At 40.6% G+C, this 14,324-nt stretch overlaps 1 pseudogene; it reads right to left on the bottom strand.

The window, feature by feature from the left end:
* Positions 1-4,763: 4,763 nt before the first annotated feature.
* Positions 4,764-5,472, bottom strand: LOC122738852 (annotated as a pseudogene).
* Positions 5,473-14,324: the final 8,852 nt, after the last annotated feature.

Here is a 14,324-nt window from a genome sequence, read left to right as displayed (position 1 = left end):
TGTACTTTTCCTCCCTTCTTTCACCCTATTCCTCCTCACTTACTTCTTACCCCTGCCTCCCCCGATCTGCCCTCCCTTTTTATCACTCCCCTCTCTTTTCTTTACCCTTTTCTCCCTTGCTTTTGTCCTCCCTTCTATCAGTCCCCCCTTTCCCTTCCCCTTTTGTTTCCCTAAAGAATGAGTTAAGTTTCTTTATCCCAATGAACGTATATGTTATTCCCTCTTTGAGTCAAATCTAATGAGAATAGGGTTGAAACAATGTTCCCCCCTCCTTTCTTTCCCTCTATTGTAATAGGTTTTTTTTCCACCTCTTCATATGATATAATTCATCCCATTCCACCTCCCCTTTTCTCTCCTCCCTATAGACTCCCTTTTTAACCCCTTAATTCTTTTCTATCATCACATCAAAGACAATTTATATTTATACCCTCTATATAAAGTCCTTCTCTCTGCCCAAATACATTTACAGTTCTTAAGAGTTATGAGTATTATCTTCCTGTGTAGGGATATAAACAGTTTAACCTTATAGGGTAACCTTTTTTTCCCCCCTCTGTTTACCTTTTTAAACTTCTCTTGAGTCTTGTAAGTTGAGATCGAATTTTCTATTCAGTTCTGGTCTTTTCACCAGGAAAGATTGAAAGTCCCCAATGTCATTAAATGTCCATCTTTTCCCCTGAAAGAAAATGCACATTTTTGCTGGGTAATAGATTCTCGGCTGCAATCCAAGCTCCTTTGCCTTCCGGAATATCATATTCCAAGCCTTGCGGTCCTTTAATGTTGAAGCTGCCAGGTCCTGAGCAATCCTGACTGTGGCTCCATGATATTTAAATTGATTCTTTCTGGCTGCTTGGAGTATTTTCTCCTTCACCTGATAATTCTGGAATTTGGCTACAATATTCCTTGGAGTTTTCCTTTTGGGGTCTCTTTCAGGAGGTGATCGGTGGATTCTTTCAATGATGATTTTATCCTCTGATTCTATGATATCAGGGCAGTTCTCCTTAATAATTTCCTGGAATATGGTGTCTAGATTCTTTTTCTGGTCATGGCTTTCAGGCAGTCCAATGATTCTCAAATTGTCTCTCCTCGATCTATTTTCCAGATCAGTTGTCTTTCCAATGAGGTATTTCACATTTTCATTTTTTTGATTCTGCTTGACTGATTCCTGGTGTCTCATGGATTCCTTATCTTCCAACTGTCCCACTTTAATTTTTAAGGCATTGTTTTCTTCAGTGAGATTATGCACCTTTTTTTCCATTTGGCCAAGTGAATTTTTTAAGGTATTGTTTTCTTCAGTGAGATTATGCACCTTTTTTTCCATTTGGCCAAATGAATTTTTTAAGGCTTTGTTTTCTTCAGTGAAATTATGTGCTTCCTTTTCCAAGCTGCTGATTCTTTTTTCATAGTTTTCTTGTTTTGCTTTCATTTCTCTCCCCATTTTTTCTTCTACCTCTTGCAATTGATTTTTAAAATCTTTTTTGAGCTCTTCCAGGAAGGCTTTTTGTTCTTGCGACCAGTTCACCTTCCCTCGTGAGGCTTCAGATGTAGGCAATTTGAGGCTATTGTCCTCATCTGAGTTTGTGTTGGCTTCTTCCCTATTGATACAGAAGCTCTCAATGGAGAGGGCTCTTTTTTGCTTCTTACTCATTATTGCAGCTTATTTATTTATTCTTTAAGTTGAGGTCTGCTCTGGGGGCACCAGGGTCCCTGTTTTGGGCTTCTTGTGCAGGGGTATAGGTGCTGTGTGACCGGGCTTTTACTCTGAGGCCTTTATGGTGTGTGGAGATCCCCCACCCTGCACTTCCTGTCTGATTGTGCTTGGCCAGCCAGGCGCCGGACCCCGGCGTCTGATCCCGCCTGACCCGTTCATAGCCCTCTCCGCCGGTGCAGGTAGGTTTTTCCACTGTCCTTGGCCACCAGATTTTTGAACCAGGTTCCAGGGGTCTCAGTTGTTCGGCTGTGGCCCGTAGCTCCTGCTGACTTGCCCCGACCCCCTCGGCGCTGGGTTGCTGCCCTGCGCTGGGCCTCCCTTTTGCCCGAGTCAGACCAACCTTTTCCTGAAGTCTTCTAAATTATCTCTGGTTGGAGGACTGTGTCTCACTGTCTCTTTGCAGGTTCTGTAGTTTCAGAATCCGTCCAGAGGCTTGATTTAATGTTCGTTTTGAGGGAACAGAAGGAGAGCTCAGGCAGCTTGCTGCTTCCTCTCCGCCATCTTGGCTCCGCCAGAACTCAATTTTCAACAAAAATTATTGAGAAAATGGGAAAGCAGTCAGGCAAAAATAGGTATAGGCCAACATCTCACTCCAGAGACCAAAATAAGCTCCTTCTCCCCAAATGGCAACATACAAGGTGACGTCATAAATAAATTAGAGGAACAAGAAATAAACTACCTTTCTAATCTGTGGATGGGGGAAGAGTTCATGATTAAACAAGAGGCAGAAAGAATCATATGAGATAAAATGGACAATGTGATTATATAAAATTAAAAAGTTTTCTCACAAGCAAAAGTAATTCTGCTAAAAATAGAAGAAAAATAAGTTAAGAGGGAAAAAAAATCTTTGTAACAAGTTTCTCCACTAAAGGTCTTATTTCTGAGATATGTAGTTATTGATTTAAATGTATAAGAATTAGATCCATTCTCCTATTGATAAATGGTCTAAAGATATGAGCTGGCACTTTTCAGAGGAGGAAATCTAAGATATCAATAACCTCATGACAAAGTTATCTAAATCACTAATAATTAGAGATAAAACAACTCTGAAGTTTCCCTTTGTGGAAATTTATTTTGATTTGGGGGGGGCTGAAATTAGAAAGCCTTAGGCCCTCAGGTTTTTCTTCTACTTCAGCTGAGCCAAAAAAAAAGCCCCGTGAGTTTTATGGGACACCAGGTCAGAGGGCTGGGGTAAAAAGCCCCAGCTCCCTCCACCCTGAGAGGATCTATCCCAGAGATCCCAGGCTTGTCCAGGCTGGCCTCTGGCATAGCCCGTGCAAAGGTCCCTGGACGCACAGCAGGGGGCATGGGCCCCTGGAGCCCTGGGTGTGGTTATGCATGGGACACTCCGAACGTCCCCCCCCCCCAGCTGCAGCCCTAATGCTGCTGGTGGATTAGCTTGGTGTGTGGGGGGGCACAAGGAACCCTGAGGTTTGAGTGGCGAGAAGGAAGATATAAACCAGAGAGTTAGACGCGGAAGGGAGGAATGGACAGAAAGGGGCTGACAAGATTAAGGAGGACTCTGGAGACTAGAGACCCTGAGAGGTCGATGAGAAAAGGGATGCTAGAGAGGTAAGAGAGTAGTAAGGGGTGCGGACTGATGGAGCACACAGACAGAACAGGAGAAAGTACAGGAGGTTAGAGAAACCGGGAGGCAGCGGAGAGCACAGAAGTGGTCAGCACTGGTTGCAGGTTGGAAAAAGCAAAGATTAAGAGAACAGAAAGGCTGGAGCATTAAGAGACGAGGGAAGGAGACAAAGCTAAGAGCAAGAAGGGATGGAGGCTGATACAGAGCAAGGGGCTTTTCAGTGAGGGGAACACTAGAGGAAGGTCCGTTGGTACACAGGAGGAGGCTAAAAAAGGTGCAGCAGGTGGAAAGAGACACGCCGGAACGCAGTCAGGTTGTACATTTTATTTCCCTGTATTCTTAATTTTAAATTGTATCTCATAAATAAACTCTCTGCTGTTAAAATGGAAGAGGCTTCTTAATCTTTTGCTTATGAATGATGGTGGAGCAGTGTGGAGAAATTTTTAAATGGCCCATATTAAGTTAATAGCAGTCAGATAACCAAACAGTCAACAGTCCCAGATTATGTACCCCAGTCAGATTAGGCCCCCCAAATTAGGCCAGCAAGTTAATAAAATATTTTTATATTTGAATGGCGACCCAGATGGGACTTATGGCCCAATTATAATTTTTCTAAAGTTATAATTTTTCTTATGTCCCATTATATATATATTTTTAGATTAGCTAATAATTATTTTTTTACACCTTCATACCCATTAATAGGTAAAATTGACAAAAAGGGGCAGCTAGGTGGCGCAGTGGATAAGGCACCAGCCTTGGATTCGGGAGGACCTGAGTTCAAACCCAGCTTCAGACACTTACTAGCTGTGTGACCCTGGGAAAGTCACTTAACCCCCATTGCCCCACAAAAAAACCCCACAAAAAACCCAAAAAACAAAATTGACAAAAAAAAGGAAAATGACAAATGCTAGAAGTGGGAAGGCAGGTATATAAAAGCACTACAGGGAGAACTATGAACTATGAACATTATTCTGTAAGACAATTTGGAACTATGCCCCCAAAGTTATAAAACTGTACATATCCTTTAACTTATTTGTTTATTCATTCATTCATTTATTTATTTTACAAAATTTCGGTTTTTATTTATTTAAAAAAGATGAAGAAGAGGGAAGAGGGAAGGGGCTTCAAGGTTTATCCTGAGAAAGTGCCAGAGCCCCTGCCCTTTCAGGGCCCAGGCAGGGCATGGGACACATTTTTTCTTGGAAACAAAGATTTAGAAAGAATTCCAACAAATCGTTGCACAAAACAGCCCTGAAAATGGAGAGAACCTTTGGTTGCCGAATCCCCTGGCCAAGCAGTGCCTATGGAGCCCCTTCTGGGAAAGAACAGACCCCAGCGCCAGCAGTGCCCAGGGCAAGCTGGCAGAGTCCCTCCACAGCCTCAGCTGCCCACTCACTGATGCAGGGCAGTAAAGCTGGCTCAGTTGTCCTCGTCCTCCTCGCTGTCCTCCCTCTTGTCATCAGCAGCTCATTTCCTTTTTTCTCCATGCTGGGGTACTTCTTCCTCTTCATCCTCCGCTCCATCATCATCTTCATCCTTCTCATCCTCTACCCCATCTTCTTCCTCTTCCTCCGCCTCATCTTCCTCCTCATCTTCTCCATCAACATCTTCATCTTCTTCATCAATCACATCCTCGTCAAGCTCTTCCTCCTCCTCCTCCTCCTCCTCCTCCTCCTCCTCTTCTTCACCTATCACTTCCCCATTCTACACACACACACTCCCTGTCAGCCTCAGGGTCGGGGTCTGGAGCTTCCTTGTCTTCAGCATCATAGCCATCGAGGTAGGTGAGCTGGGGCAGGAGGGCAAACACACTCCGCCGGTAGCTCATCAGTATGGTCACATCACATTTGAAAGGGTCCAAGCTCTTGAGGTTTGGCAGCTTCTTCAGGGGCTGCAGTGTGTTGATGTCCTTGATTTTGTTCCCACTGAGGTTTAACTGGATCAGGCTGGGTGTTCGTTCTGCTAGGACCTCCAGGCCTCCAGAGAGGGGGTTATCACTGAGCTCCACCTTTCGCAGTCGGGGAAGCTTCATGGACATCAAGAGGCAGGCTATGCTGGAGCTGCGGAACAGGAAGCCGGGGGAGGTCAAGGATCTAGTCTTGGATAACTGCTTCTCACATGATGGGAAGATTGGGGGACTGTCGTCAGAATTTGAAAACCTTAAGTATCTGAGCATGGTAGACATCAACCTTGTGTCTTTGGCTAACTTATTTATAATAATATTAGTTCTATACTTCAAAAAGATAAAAGAAAGAGGAAAAGTACCCTTATGAACAAAGCAACTAGGTAGCACAGTATATAGAGTGCTAGGCCTGGAATCAGGAAGATTCATCTCTCTGAATTAAATCTGGCCTCAGACACTAGCTATACGACCCAGGCAAATCACTTAACCCTGTTTGTTCCAGTTTCCTCATCTGTCAAATGAGTTGGAGAAGGAAATGACAAACCACTCTAGTATCTTTGCCAAGAAAACCCTAAATGGGGTCACAAAGAATCAGACATGACTGAAATGACTGAACTACAATGAAAAAAATATCTGTAGCAACTCTTTTTGTGACAACAAAGAATGAGAAATTGACGGGGTACTCATCAGTTGGGGAATGTCTAAATCAGTTATGGTATATAAATGGTCATGGAATACCATTATGCTGTAAGAAATGATGAGCAGGAAGATTTCAGAAAAATCTGGAAAGACTTACATGAACTGATGCTGAGTGAAGTGAGTAGAACAAAGAGAACATTGTACACAGTATCAACAACATTGCGTGTGATAGACTTAGCTCTTCTCAGCAATCCAAGAAAATGCCAAAAGACTTTTGATGGAAAATGCTCTCCATATCCAGAAAAAAGAACTATGGAGCTTGAATGCAGATGGATGCATACTTTTTTCACTTTTGTTGTTGTTGTTCTTTTTATTCCTTCTTTCTTGTTATGATTCCTTTTTGTTCTGATTCTTCTCTCACAACATGACTAATGTGGAAATATGTTTAACATGATTGTAATATATAACCTATATCAGATTGCTTGCTGGCTTTGGGAAGGGGGAGGGAAGGGAGTGTGGAAGAAACATTTAGAACTGAAAATCTTACAAAAATTAATGTTGAAAACAATTTTTACATGTAATTGGTAAATAATAAAATACTATTAAAAAGAAATTATGAAGAGGATGGTTTCAGAAAAATCTGGGAATATTTGTATGAACTGATGCAGAACGAAATGAGAAGACCCTTTACAAGTTTATACAATAAGAATATTATTGTAAAGACAAATAACTTTGAAAGACATTATAGATGATCAATATGATGGACAGCCATGATCCCACAGGTCTCATGATTCAAAATGCAAATTAAGACATTTCTTTTTTAGTATGGCCAATAGGAGAGTTTGTTTTCCTTGGCTATATATGTTTGTAATGGGGATTTTTATATTGCTTTTTTCTTTCCCGTTGGGGAAAGGGAGAAGGTGGGAGGAAGAGAAGGTATATTTTTGTTGATTAAAAGAATTTAAAAAAACAAAAAAAGCGTCAGAAAGCTCAAAATTTATATTACTATAAATTACAAAGCAACACATACCAGACTGGATAAGAAAAGGTCAAATAGTTCTCTTACAACTCAGAGTAAATGAGAATTTTTTTTTTTTAAGCATCTAAATTGACTGGTTAGTTTCTTCCCTCCTCATTTTCGCTTTTCATGAGCCTCCTCTGTTCAGCCAAATGTAGCATTTCTGTCACCACTGAAACCTGGAAGAATGTAAAATGTTGCCAGGGAACTTGTTGGGTCATCTTGGATGGAGCAAAAATCAGTTAGGTTTTTCTGTCACTGTACACACACACACACACACACACACACACACACACACACACGCACGCACGCACGCACGCACGCACGCGCACACACACACACACACACACACACACACGGCATCAAGAACTGGCCAAGTATTGTTTCCAAGAACATAGAGCAGAACTTATCTAAAGGGTGAGAAATGTCCTTTTAAACTTGGTCAAAGTATCAAATTCAAGAGATTCTGGGCTAAGTGTGCACCCAGAAACCAGTTTTTTAAAACTCCTATCAATGCAGTCAGACGCCTTAACAAAAACAAAACCAAAAGAACCACTTTTCAACTTATAATTTATCTGTTGATGTACAACTTTCCTAGAGGACAATTTTCTCTCTTTCGAGTCCAAGGTAGGTCTTTTTGATTTACTGTGAAGGCATACTTTGTATACACACTGTAGCAAGGCTCCAAGATATTATCCTCAGGGAATTTACAATCAAGGTGGGACTGGTGAGCGTGAATACTCATATGTATGTGTAAACTTGAGGCTTGGTAAGCCACAGAGGGACATAAAAATTAGAAATGCCCACATTGATTCTGGGGCCATGATTCACTTGTCTACCTGCCCACCATTTTTTTTTTTGGTAGGTTGGTGAGGGTTAAGTGACTTGCCCAGGGTCACACAGCTAGTGAGCTATGTCAAGTGTCTGAGGTCATATTTGAACTCAGGTTCTCCTGAATACAGGGCTGGTGCTTTATCCACTGTGCCACCTAGCTGCCCCTTGCCCACCTATTTGTAATCCTGGAGTCTGGGAGGCCAGACAGAGTTCACCAAGTTGTTGTCTACCTCTGGTGTCCCATTCATGTAAAAATCTGGAATGATTTTTTTGTCAAATCAGAGAATCTGGATGACTTTCCACCTATTGTCTTTTTCTTGGACCTTTTGTTTTTCACCGAATCCTCTGAAGGTTCCGGGATGCCTTCCTACTATATTTGTCTTCTTACTTGTTTGTGAACATCATGTTGTTTGTGAGAGTCAAACAGGCAGGTTTAGAGGTGCTTCAGTTGAACAGTCCTGCTTGATATTCAACTTTTCTTTGTAGTTTAGTCGGCAGTATGGGCCTGGCTGCAAACTGGCAAGCAGTAGGCCTGGAATAATATAGTCCTGCACCCTATATAAAGGTTTAAATTATGCCTTGTTATGTTTGAGAATATTGACTCTTCTTTGTTACTCTCTGGTGAAGGCTTTAAACCTGTGTTGCGACACATTCCACATGATTCATCACAAAATAAATACCTATATATGCCAGGGAGAAAGAAATTTTCTGGTTACACACACACACACACACACACACACACACACACACACACACACATATTTATAAAAAAGCAGTATTAGAAAATGCTCTTTGTTGGTCCTCTCCCTCTATTTTGGGCATTAGGTGGCCTCCTACCTTTCTTCCCCCGGGTCTCAATGCTGGCAGTCATGACAAATTGCATTTGGGAAAAGAACTGGATTCTGGCCAAAACATTTACATAATTCACAGTTGGTGTGAAGAAGCTGGGAGAGAAGAGAAGGGTTGGGACGGTTGGAACACTTGGAGCCAGGTTGAATATTTAGCTACTCAAAGAATCATCATCTGTTTTTACTTCTTGGACTCTATGGTAATGGAGATAATAATCACATTATTGGGCATATAATAATTAATGTATTCTGGCAGCAGCTACAAGGCGCAGTGGATAGAGCACCGGCCCTGGAGTCAGAGAACCTGAGTTCAAATCCGGCCTCAGACACTTAACACTTACTAGCTGTGTGACCCCGGGGAAGTCACTTAACCCCAATTGTCTCACAAAAAACAACAAAAAAACTCCCCCCACCCCCCAAATAATTAATGTATTCTTATGAAATCTATTGAATTGATTAGTCTAGTCCTTGGTAATATTATCCATTACCTTTGCATCAAATTAAAACATTTTTTTGGGGGGAGGGAATGGGGAGTTGTTTTGACTTTGAATAAAAACTTATTGGTCAGCATTACTAAGAGCACAGCTCTACCTGCTTCTGATACAGGGCCAGAAAGCTCCAGATCCAAGCCTCATGCATACTAGGATGCAACATACTGGGATGCTCAACAGCATCTGATTTCTTCTTTCTCACTTACTTGGCTTGCATAAAAACCTGATTAAGCTTATACACTATTTTTTTTCTTTTTAAAAATAACAGTTTACTTGCAGAGCACTAATTTTAAAACTTGTGCAATATTTTAAATGACATTTTTACCCTGGCATCCTCATTATACATGGGCTAATGTTTCTTACATAATAGAACTCAGGGACCTTTGAAAATAACTATTTCCAGCCAGAAGATGAAAGCACACATTAAGTTCTGGGATTCATTACATAATGAGGATAATGCACAACTCCAGTCTTTAATTTGATCTAGACTCTTAAAGCTCAGGAAGATGGAGGACACATCTACATCATCCTAAAGTAATTGTTGGGTTGACCAGCTCAGAGTACATCAGTAGGGGTGTTGTGACTCGACTGAATGGTTTAGTAAAGCAACTAACCAGATCCATTGAAAGACTGGTCAGTTTACTCAGACAACTCAAAGGCTTATAGAATTTGAGCTGAAAAAGACTTTAGAAGACATCTGGTCCAATCTTTCATTTTGCAGATGAGAAAACCAAGGCTCAGAGAGATTAAGTAACTTGTCTAAGATCCAAGTAAGTAGTTTGACTGTTATTATCCTTTGGTCCAAACTAAAATGGCTAAATGATTGAATAAAAGTAATTACTGACTATTTTTTAGGTATCATATAGACATAGCTACAACCAGATTTGTCAAAACACAAAATTAGTCCAACTTGGTTATTCAAGACAGTTGATCTTGAAATCTCATGGAAATACAACACAGACACAGACACAGACACAGACACAGACACAGACACAGACATAGACACAGACACACACACAGACACACACACACACACACACAAACACGATGGAGAGGCAGTGTGGTAGAGTAGACAGAGAGACCTAAATTCTGAGTCAGGAAGACCTAGGCTTAAATTCTTCCTCCCAGTGGTGTAAAACTCAAATAAAAATGGGGCCATTCAACCTTATCCAAGGAGACCTATGGATGCATATTGACTTAGAAAGCCACATATTAATACTATGTATGTTCAATTTTATTTTTATTGATCTCATTCAGTAGTTCCCAATTACATTTTAATGTAGTTTGGCTGAGCTCAGAAGGGCTGCCCTGGTCCCCAAGTTGTGTGGTTGACACCAGGAAGTTCCTCTAACACATACTACCCATGGGCAAGTCACTTAATCTCTCAATATCATAGTTGACCCTCTATTTTGCAGAGTAGATGATGTCCTCCATTGGTAGAGGGAGTTTCCTCATAGGGAATTCTTTATACCAATGAAATAACGTCTGATTTATGTGGTGTGTGTGTGTGTGTGTGTGTGTGTGTGTGTGTGTGTGTGTGTGTAATGGTAATACGGACCCCAAGAGACCTGATCGTTAGACTGAATTTTTCACTTCACATGTCTGTGTTGGTCTTATGTAAATACAGTCTAGGTAGCAGCTGTTTGGGGAAAGTGTCCCCAAATCTTTACCTTGGTCCTGTAGCCAGAAAAGGTTATGAAGAAGCAACTTAAGAAGACCTCAAGGGACAGCACAGTATTGCATAATGTGATGACATCACTCCTCACATAGCTCTATGTAAAGCAAACCACAGACACAAAGATTTGGTTTGGAAATGCCTCAGAGAAATGAAAGCAAGTAATGACTGACTGGCTGAATGAATGAATGAATGAATGAATGAATGACTAACTCACTATTGACGGAGTGGCCCACATGATGACCAGTTGACTTGTTTATTTAGCCTCCTCTAGCTGTCTACTACTAGAGATTAGAGACCAAGAGAACCCTTTAGGATGTTATAGCTACCTTCAAGAAGTTAATACAATCAGAGCTGAAATATATATATATATATATATATATTTCACATGCATCATCTACTGGATACTCAAGGTAATCCTGTTAGGCCAACAGAGATCATGATGCTCAAATCTATCTGACCAATATTGAATGACAGCATCTTGTTTGAGAGAGGAATGATAATTTTCCCAACTGCCCATTTTATAAATTTAAAGCAGGATCTGAAAACCCAGCTGTGTTTTTTCTGTCTTACATCATCACTAGTCATAAAAATTCTGCAATTGGGATTCTGCTGACAATTTGGTCAGTGATGCTTGAGGCTGAATGAAATCTAATGGGAGTGATTTCAGAGATTTATCTGTGTCTGCTGAATTGATAGGAATTCAGATTTCCGTTTGCCAATGAGATAAGCAGATAGACAGACCTTGCTTCAGGCACCTACACACATACACAAACACATACACAAACACACACACACACACACACATTTTGTCCGGGGAAAGAGAATTTTCAGTTAATCTATTGACTTACTTTTTTTGGGAAAAAAAGTTTTATTGATGCTTTAAAAAAATACAGTCGTAATTTCCTATACTCCCTCCTTCATTGAATATTCTTTAGTAACAAAGAAAAACAATTTGGCAGAACTGAGCAACAAAAAACCCCCCATCTCTGATAAGTTTGAGCAACATTCTGCACCTGTCATTCCCTACCTCTCTACAAAGCAGAGGGAAGCATGTTTCGGCATCTGTTCGTTGGGACGGAGATTGCTGACCATGAACTCTTAACCAATAATTTACTTGTTTTAAGCAAATCCTCATTTTGAGCAGCTGTGGCCAGCTATGGGTTGGCATGGTTGAATATCGAAGAGAAGAGGAGTTGGTTAAGACTCCCTAGAAGAAAACAGCCTGAAAGCAGGTCGATATCAACTTAAATGACAACATAGGCACGTCACCAAGTTTTAATTTGGGTAGAACCCAAACACCAGTTTTTGTTGAGACTTCAACAATTCTTGAAACCACAAAGGGCCCGGCTTCCCTTGGTGTATGTCTGAAATATGTCAGGCAGGTGTTTCAAAAGTACTTAGGCTGCAGGGAAATAGACCCTGATGTAATCTGCCTAATTTGGCTCTTTGAATTACTTTCAAGAACACTTGCTGTTTGTAATGGAAACAGCTCTCGGACCACTTCAGACAGGACTTTGTAATGTGAGCTGGTAAAACTCTGCAGGTGCAGTGGGCAGCTTTTTCATTTTTCATCTCACATTTGTTTACTTTAATGTGTGACTGAAAAAGTGACACAGAAGTGGTTTAACAAGTCATTTTTCATTTGAAAAATGTTTTCTTATTAAGAAAGTTAACATCTAGTACGCTGCAAAAGAACTACCAACTACAGGAAACCACATGTTGCCCGAGAGAATATGTTTCCTGAGACTTCAACTCCCCAAAGACAGTTGTTCAGGATTCTGCATACCTGAGGCCCTTTGGCGTAGGCATCAATTAGAAAATGGGAAACAGTGTTTTCCTTGCTAATTCTTGGCTACCGAATCGGGGTTACTGAAAGCTTTCTGTTTTTACCAGCATTAGGCAGCTTGAAAAATGTAAAATTATGAATTAAACTTTGTTCAACTTGGGAAGAAAAAAATGTTCCCTGGATGCTATACCTATCTTGGGGAATGACGTAGAGCCATGTGTCACCCTGTGTTTATGTTTATACAGCACCCATCACTAGAGCCACAGGGAACTTTATGGAGGGTAGAGGAAACAAGATTTCGGAATGTTCAAGACAAAGGATGGGAGGAAAAAGGAGAAAGATAAAGCATCAAATGCTGAAGGAAAGGAAGAAATCTGAGAAGACAGATTTCCTCTTCTCCTTATGGCAGAAATAAGGAGAATATTGGGTTCAATCCATCCTTGAATATCTTTTGAAAATAAAGATAGTAATAAGAATAGTTAGAACTTATATAATGCTTTAAGCTTCGCAAAATGCTTATCATATATTATCTCATTTGGTCATTGTAGCAACCCTGGGAGATAAGTGCTATTATTATCCCCATTTTCCAGATGAGGAAATTGAGTGAAAAAAGTTAAATAGCCTGCCCAGGGTCACACAGCTAGTTAGAAGAGACAGGATTAGTATTCAAGTCTTCCTAATTTCAAGCCCAGCATGCTATTCACTGTGCCACTTGGCTACCTGCTATGATACTACCGATTTTGTATCCATAGGACATTTGAATTATTTCTTCAGTTGGGTCATAAAATGCTACAGCTAGAAAGGGATATTAGAAATGATCTAGTTCACTCCCCATGTTTTGTGGGTGAGAAAACCCGAGTTTCAAAGGTTTTCTCAAGGTCATGGAGCTAAAAGCAAGAACTATGATTAAACCGAAGGTATTCTTTTCTAATATAACCATATATCTGAATCCATATGGAGACATGGAGATAAGCCATATATGGATGAAGTTATGGATGAAGCCCATAACTAGTGATGGCTTGTTTATTAAAAGCCGTGCTTTAAAGTAGAAGGATAACTGAACTTGAAGTCCCAGGACTTGCATTCAAATCCTTCTTCCTGATGCTTATTTTCTCAGTCACCTTGGGAAAGTCACTTAAACTCTCTGGCCCTCAATTTCCTCATCTGTAAAATAAGGAAGTTGAGCTAGATGACTTTTAATATCTTTTTAATTTCAATGATCTTATGTGCCTTCTTGTAGCTATTGTTTAGTCATTTCAATTGTGTCTGACTCTTTATGACCCTTTGGGTTTTTCTTGGCAAAGATATTGGAGTAGTTTGCCATTTCCTTGTCCAGTTCATTTTACAGATGAGGAAATTGAGGCCAATAGAGTTAAGTGACCATCCCAGGGTCACATAGCTAATAAATGTCTGAAGCCAGATTTGAACCAAGACCTGTGTTCTATCCACTGCACCACCTAGCTGCCCCCCCCCACGATCCTAAGTGACTTTAAAGACATCCTCAAGGATATGTGCAGATTAAAAATGAGATTGATTGATCAAGTACTAAGAATAACGGCATAACTAATGGAAACATTGAGTGGTGCTATTTTACTCAGAGGGTATAGGGAAGAGACTGCTGGGCTTGGTGTCAAGAAGAACTGAGTTCAAATCATTCCTATGATACCAAATAGCCAAGGGACTGTGGGCAGGTGACAACTCCTCAGTTTCCTCCTCTTTAACATGGGGGTGGGTAATAACCAAAGGTTGTTGTGAAACTCTAATAAAATAATGTTTGTGAAGTAAAGTAAACTTTAAAGCAACCCATAAATGTCAATTTTTTTAAACATCA

Source organism: Dromiciops gliroides, chromosome 2 (genome assembly GCF_019393635.1).
Source record: "Dromiciops gliroides isolate mDroGli1 chromosome 2, mDroGli1.pri, whole genome shotgun sequence".
NCBI lineage: Eukaryota > Metazoa > Chordata > Mammalia > Microbiotheria > Microbiotheriidae > Dromiciops > Dromiciops gliroides.
Note: the sequence above shows the minus strand (reverse complement) of the source record. Positions and strands in the feature narration are given on the sequence as shown.